Genomic DNA, 7,998 nt, shown 5'->3' on the forward strand with positions numbered 1-7,998 from the left:
TCCTCTTCCCAGAGCCTGGCACCTGCAGGCAGTGTTAGCCAGGCCTGCCTACAGTGTTGACTGGCATTTGGACTGGCACCCTCAATGTTCCCGACCCCCCAGTGCAGAAAGCACTGGCCTCCGGACTGGAGCAGGGGAAGGGAAGATGTAGGCCATCCGTCCTCTCGCTCCACACACTGGGCTGTGCTCCTAGCAGAATCCAGCAAAGCACAGAGGAGCGCCCTCATGCCAATCACAGGCCCACAGTTGGGGTGGGATGGCAGGAAAAGGGAGAAGCTGGAGAGGACAATGAACAGCTCCCATACTCAACAACCCCTTCCTTTTCCTTTTCTTTCCATCTGAGAAAATATATATTTAATTCTCTCAGATGATCTCACAACATCAACACTTAAGCATGGACCAAACTGCCCACCCCTTGCATTCCTGGTGTCAGTGGTCCAGGAGCGGACTGACTGCAGAGACTATTCCAGCCCAGCTCCTGCCATGCCCCTGAGTTGACAGGGACAGGTCTCCCTAACGGCAGCAGAAGACAAAATGTGGCAGTCTCTGGCCTGAACCCAGTAAGTATTGCTCAATCCAGCCACCCCTAGGCTGCATGGCCTCAGGGCTGGGGACTGGGGACAGGAAGTCTCAGTTCCTCTTAGCAAGAAAAGAATGCCTAGTTCAGGGAGGAAATACTTTGTGATAAAGCTTCAGTGCTAGAGGCTGGGCTCTTTCAAGAAGTGAGTAATCTCAAGATTGTCATCTGGTCAATGGGTGTATGACAAGTTTCCTGGTTCAGAACTTTTCTTTCTTTTTACTAAAAGTTGCCATCAGCTCCTTCTTTATGCAGCTGGTTAAGAACAGACCTTCTTTGTTCGGGGAGGTGTCCTTTGAGTGGACCCTCCTGGCTATTCACACATTAGGCTAGTCAGGGAAGGGGAAGCAGGTTCCTGAGTGGTCTGAGGAGTGCAGGATCCTCTAGTCCACGCATGGAAGAGCAGGGAGATAATTTGCTTGGGGCCAAGGAACATCTGGAAAGACAGGGACCTTTTCCATGTTACAGCTGGAATTTTCCTGATGAAGTCTGAGATGAAGTGCCCCAGGGATAGAATCCCCACAGTCCCCAAGGGAATGGCACCAGGAAGAAAGGGGGGTCAGAATTGGTGACCAGGCTCAACCCAGGGCCTCCAATGGGAAACATTTTTGCATTACATTTTGGAGTGTGGCGGAGGACAGAAACCCTCCTGTGCTCATCTCTGCCGGGGCTGTGAGCTGTTTGGGAGCCTGGCTAACCTTGGCAGTGTGAGCTTACCAGAGCAGTAGTCATGGAGCCTAAGGTTGGCCCACCTTTGTGGACGACATAAGGGTCAGGACCAGTGAGGCAGGATCTCATCAGATTTTGCAAGACCATTTTCCATAGAGACACACAGAGCTGTACAAGAAGCGATGGAAACCAGGACCTCCTCATTCTCCAGTTTCTCTCTGATTGCCACTTGCAATCAGAATTACTGGTAGGACCAAATTTGCCCCCAGTGTCCTTAGGGGAGTGGGTGAGGAATAAGGGGTAAGAAGGGGTAAAGAGGCATGACTTCCTGTTAATATGGGCCTATGGGAGCTCAAACAATTATTGAATAAATAAGAGGGATTCTATTTGCACCCCAAAATGGTGAACTGTGGTTGCTCAGGAAAACATCCAGAAAGTTATACAATGACAAGCTATTAGTCATTGCCTCCAGCTGGTGAGATGTCAAGGATGCCATTCTTCTTCCTTTCTGTATATCGGTATTTTCTATTTTTTCCCCACAGCGATCATGGAATGATTTGAGTTATTAAAAACACTTTACAGTGGCTCAAAAAACTATTATTATGTAGAGGCCCCAAGAAAGGGCACATTATATCTGCTTTAATTTATTCCAAGAGGTAGAGAAGAATATATTATGTTTTGGAAAGATTTTTCTTAATCCAAATGGTGAAGTGAGAAAAGTTTGGTGCCTATTGATGTGTGTTCAACTGTCTGGAAAGAAATCAATTACATGGTAGTTTAACCTGTAGTGATGGGATAGACCAATCCACACATGCACTAACTCAGGTTGCTGGAAGACAAGATTCGGGTGGGGCAAGTCGTGGGCAGGCTTTTCACGTCTCTGTGGGGTTGCCCTAGGGTAGAGGGAGCCCAGGGTCTATCACGTGACCAAAGCAAGCAGGCCATAAAAGGAAAGCATTTCCAGCAGCCTGGCAGGCACCTCCCTGAATGGAATGTCTTAGGAGATGCTGTAATGAAATGACCCCAAACTTCTATCAACAAAGATGTTTTGTCTGCTGGTTATTATGTCATTGTCAACATGATGGGAACATCTGTGAGGATGAGGAAGAAGGAGAGAAAAGTGGGGCAGCTGATCCAGCCAAGAGTCCCAAAGAGAGAAGATGAGGAGGGCACAGCCCATTTGAAAGGGTGGGTGCCCAGATGGCACAGACAGGAGGAGTTAGGGAGGTCTCACTGGTGTAGGAACGGGAAGGCAGGAAGAGGGTCAGCTTCGAAACAGGAGCTTTGGGAAAGGGAGCGTGACATTGAAGCACTAGCCCCTCTAATGCATACGTGCCTATTACTGCCACCTTGCACCTTGCATTAGCAGATGTGGGTGAGTGGAAAGCGAGCTGGATTTCACTCTTACAATTGTTTCCTTGGCCACCTGCCCTTGTTCAGTAGACAATCCACACATATGTACCTGGTGGCCCAGGGCAGTCACGGCACAGTAATAAATGTGTTGTCTGTCTGCAAATAACCTCAGCCAGCGGCTGGGGTACAGGAGCAGGATGAGACCTTGGTAAGCAGACCAGCACCATGCATGGCATGGTAACGGTGCCAGGGAAGCAGGCTGAGGTCCAGCGCAGAGTTCTAAGGCCTATGGGGTGGGTTGGAATGCAAAGCAGGGAAACTGAGGCAGAATTCCTTTTGTATGGCGGAGGCAAATGGAGGGGGTGGGTGACTTTGAGGCTTTCCATGTTCCCAGAGCACATCTCAGGCCACAAGACTCATTCCAGGCCCTTCTGGAATAAGCTACCTGCAGAAGTCCTGCCTGTTTTGGCCGGGAGGGGTCCATAACACCGGTAAGCAGAGCAGGCAGTGGAGCCTCGGTGAGCCCACAGCAGGCCAGGACCATCGGGGAGACCAGCTACAAGACCTGCTAACGGCTTTGGCTCTTCTTTGTGGCAGTGGTGTTCAAATTGGAGCGTGTATTAGAATCATCTGGAGGGCCTGAGGGACCCCAACACCAAGTGTGCGATTCAGTAGGTCTCAGGTGAGGCCTGAGGATCCGCATTTTGTATTTCTCCCAAGTTATCAGGTGCTGCTTTAGAAACCATGCTCCAGGGACACTCCTATTTCTGAAGCCCAAGGCTGCTGTGAGAACCTTGACCGCCTATTCCTCCTTGATTTTCTTGTCAGCCCCTGGGCCTTGGAGGGTTCCGGTTATCAATACCCCTCCGGGCTTTCTGAGGTTGCAGCTTGATCTCATTTTCCTGGCAGGAATTTACACGTGTTTCTTCCCTTCTACTCTGGACTTTAAAGCAATGGATCTCTTAGAGGAAGAATTAGCCATGCCCTGACTTGGGTAATGGGAGGGGCTGGGGCCACCCCAGACCTCCTGTTGCCCCCAGGGTCTCAGCACCCACAAGACAGCCCTGGACCCCGGGAAACTGGAGATTGATTTCCAGGACCCTGCTGGGCAGGTGGAAGGGTAAGAGCTTAGTTACTGGCAGAGCAGCATTGATTTACCCTAAGGTCCTAACTGAGCCCTAAATCCTTCCCTTAAAGTTCTAAATGAATCACAGCCTCTGAACTAGTACAAGCTCTGGCAGGGCACCTCTCAGGTCTCAGTTTCCCCAGCTATAAAGTGAGGCTGCTCCAGATGTTTCCTGAGACAGTTTTCAGCTCTAGAATTCTTGATTTCGAGGAGGACGATGGGTCAGAGGAAGGAGAGGGCTCGCTGGGAAAGGGCTGGAGGTGAAGGTGATGTCAGCTGTGGAGAGCAGGGCCTGGAAAAGCAGCATTGAGTCACTGGGCATGACGAGGGGCAGGATGGAGAGCCAGGGAAAGGCTTTAACAGGGAGTCATGTGGTCAAACCTTCGACTGGGAGGCTGAGGCTGGCAGCAGGCTGGGGTTTGGAGCCCGAGAGGTTCCCCCGTGTGCCATTTAGTCTCTGACTCACGGGACTGGGGCCAATGCATCCTTGCATGGCTCCGGCCTGGATCTGCTCAGGCTCTGGGCTCTGGAGAGCCGGAAGCCCTTGTTGGGAGGGGCTACGCTAGAGGGATGGCTGCCAGAGCCCTGACCTAGCCCTCTGGGGATGGGACTTAGGCCTCTGTGTAACCCACAAAGTGTAACACAGCCCTGCTGCAAAGTCCCTAACTGCAAACGCCTACCCAGCCTGACCCCCTCGGCCTGGCTTTGCTCATGTCCCTGTACCTTGGACTGACGTTGGTACTGCGGCTGCCTTGCTCATGTCCCTGTACCTCTGCTTGTCTCTCAGCCCCTGCACAGCCCAGCTCAGCACCGTGCTGGACTCCCTGTAGGGTTGGGGGGAACTATCCACCTCAATCCAAAACCTACTTTGGAAAGAGACAGGGGTGGAGCTGAGGTCTGACCAGTCTTTCCCACCCTCGTGCCTGCTTCTCTCTTCTCTGTCCTCTCTGGCTTTTGCCAAGACCCTTGGCACCTCGTGCTGGTGGTCACCATGCCAAGATGGGCGGCCCAAACTGAGGCTCATGATGCAGGGGAGACGCACCAATGCCAGCAGCCCTTTGCTGACCTCTCTTCCTGGAGGGCACCGGGCTCTGGGCTGACACACCTCGGTTATGGTCTGGCTCGGCCACAACCAGCTGTGTGTGCATGAAGTCCCTCTTCTCCAGAGCCGGCTTCCTCATCTGTAAATTAGGAGCAATTATTCCTGAGCTATCGGGTCACCTGACACAGAGAAGAGGCTCCACTCATGTTTCCACAATCGTTGTTATTAAAAATCACAGCAGCCATGGAGGTTGGCACCTGGATGCCTGCCATCCCTGGTGTCCTGAGAGCAGCCTCCGCTGGGTCCTGGGAAGATGCTGGTGGGGGGATGGGCATGCAGGCATCTTTGGGGTAACAGAGTGGGATATGGGGAGGGGGCCAGAGCCCAGGGGGACTCCCAGCCCAGCTTGGGCATGGTTGCAGGGAGGCAGTGCCCACTCTGCAGGGGCTCTGATCAGGTGGGGGTGGGCTTGGAGGTGATTTGAGGGCACAGGAAATATCTGGAATCTATGGGAATGGGAACGCAGGTCAGAGGTCACCTCAAATTAAAATTGAAAAAGCCCTCTGTGTGAAGGGAATCAAAGGAGGTGAAGACGTTTGCTCTTCCGGAGTCTCCTGAACCCAGATGTTAGCGGTTAAAATTCCTGTGGGGCTAAACGGTGGGCACGGGGAGCCGTCTTGGGGCCCGGCAGGGCAGGAGTGCAGGAAACAGTGAGCATTCTCCTGTACCCTCTAGGACATTGCTCCTGGGATTCTGAGCAGAGCCGGGCTGTCCCTGCTAAGCCGGGGGCTGTAGGGGGACGGGCACTCTGGGGTCTAGGGCCTCCCTTGTCTCTTCACTCTGGGCTGGCTGCCCCCTGAAATGAAACAGGATCTGGCATTCCTGCTCTAGTCTGAGCCAGGACAGCTCATTAGCTGGAGGGTCGCGCTCCTTCAGATTTATGGTCAGGAGCCCCTCATCTGAGGGCCCAGGTCTTTTGATCTGAGCCCAGGGTTAGGGGCAGGGGATTCCTGGGTCTTAATTGGCATCAGCCAGGCTGATGCTGACCAGGACTCTGTCCCAGGTCTCAGCCCAAAGCCGCAGCCCCCCAGGCTGATGCTTATTGGAGGTGGAGGGCTCTGCGAGGAAGACAGGCACATGTGGAGTTTGTTCCCACTCTGCAGGGCCTCATGGACAGAAATACCAGGAGGGAATCAACAGCTCAAAAGGATCTTCCCATCACCTGGGGTCAGGAGTTCGAAACCAGCCTGGCCAACATGGCGAAACCCTGCCTCTACTAAAAATACAAAAATTAGCCAGGTGTGGTGGTGGGCTCCTGTAATCCCAGCTGCTTGGGAGGCGGAGGCAGGAGAATCACTTGGACCCAGGAGGCGGAGGTTGCAGCGAGCCGAGATTACGCCGTTGCACTCCAGCCTGGGTGACACAGTGAGACTCCATCTCATAAAAGGATCCTCCCCTCAGCCCCTCCCCAGGCTTGACCCATCCCTGACCCTAATTCTTCCCCTCCCCACTCTGACCTCACTCCAATCAAGCGTCACATCCTATCTGGGGTGGGGCTGGGGGCTGTCATGTACCTGGGCCTGTGCCGGGCACCTTGAGGACACAAGGCAAGTCTAGCAGAAAAGTCAGCTATATACACTGGAAAGAACAGGTAAAATGATAGGCTGTGCTTTGGATGTCTTGGACTTCCTCAGTCAGGGATGTCCATTTGCATGAGGGATTTCTTATGCCTTGTTCTTTTGTTTTCAGGCTAAAGGAAGAGTGAGGAAGTGTACTCAGGGGATACTTAGAGATAGAAAGACATTAGGGAGAAGGGGAAGGGAGGAGAGGGAGGGAAGAAGACATTGAGACAGAGGAGAGACAGAGAGAGAAAGAGAGAGAGAGAGAGAGAGGCAGGAAAAGAGATTGTCAATCCTGAATCCAGCTGTGTCTCAACCTAGCTGACACGTCCTGGGCTTCTCAGGAACGTGGCCCAGTAAATTCCCTTTGGGGTCCACTATAAATTCCCTTTGAGCTGGGCCTCTCTCTTGAAGAGTGTGAGTGAGCCACAGAGTGAGTGGCTGCATTTGTGAATGTGCGCGTTTATCCTAAAACACCGGGAGAGGACCCCACACTGGGCTTCTAAGAGAGAGGGCAGAGGGAAGGGAAGAAAATGGGACAAGCCTTCTGCCCTCAGAAGCTGACCTGGAATTGAGTAGCCAGCACTCCAAAGCAAAAGCTGCTGGGAGATGCTGTCATTCTGGAGACGGAGGAGGGTCAGGGACAGAGAGGGCAGCAGCAGAGAGCAGAAGGCCCAGGCCCAGAGGAATGTGAGAAAGCTGTCTTGGTAGCCTGCAGAAGGCTCTGGAAGCAAGCAGAGGAGAGAAACTCCACTGCAGAAGAGCCTGGTGGCTCAAGAGGGGCTGGGCGCCTTCCGAATTCTGCGCCAGGAAAAAGAAAATGTCATCTCATTAAAGGATAGCCTTTTTACGATTTATGAAAGATGAGTGAGCTTCTTTTCAGGTAGAGCCAGGGACAAAGAGGATATCAGACAAGGGACCAAGGTCAGGTAGTTCAGGCAGCATACAAATACACCAAGACTTGAGTCCACTCTCTGGTCTATTTCAAGCCGGCTCTTCTATGATGCCCTGGTACCGTTTCTCTTCAAATGCTCCCTCATTTTCTCTGGTCACTCAATTTCTCATTTCTTTTAAGAACTGAGCATTTCTTAAAAGTTTCCCAGGGAGATAACTCTTCTCTTGTGTACATGGCCAGTCAATATCAGTCACTTTCCAGATCATAATTTCCAAATGGGAAGGTCTTTACCCTGCCAGCTTCATTACAGTGTAGTTTGTGTACTATCGAATTTGCTTATTTTAAGCATACAGCTTGATAAGCTCTGCCAAATGGAAATAGCTACCTACCTACCTACCAGCAAACGAGTCATTGATTTTTTTTATCCCCCCCATAAAACACCCTCATTCCCCGTTGCAATCAATCCCTGCTCCCACTTCCCACCGCAGGCAAGCCCTGACCTGCTTTCCAGCTACTGCGTGGCCCTCCCTGGAGTTCAGGCACATGGAGCGGCAGAGCCTGCAGCCTTTTGAGTTAGTCTGCTTTCATTTTGCTGCTGAACTTCAGCACAGTGCTTTGCGGGTCGTCTATGTCGTTCACTGTACTACTATTTTGTTCTTCTTATCGCTGAGGTCATTCCATCACACGGGTGCCCTGCAGTTTGTCCATCCACCAGTG

The sequence above is a fragment of the Sapajus apella genome, unplaced genomic scaffold (assembly GCF_009761245.1).
Source record: "Sapajus apella isolate SASKATOON/1434 unplaced genomic scaffold, GSC_monkey_1.0 scaffold31, whole genome shotgun sequence".
NCBI classification, from domain to species: domain Eukaryota; kingdom Metazoa; phylum Chordata; class Mammalia; order Primates; family Cebidae; genus Sapajus; species Sapajus apella.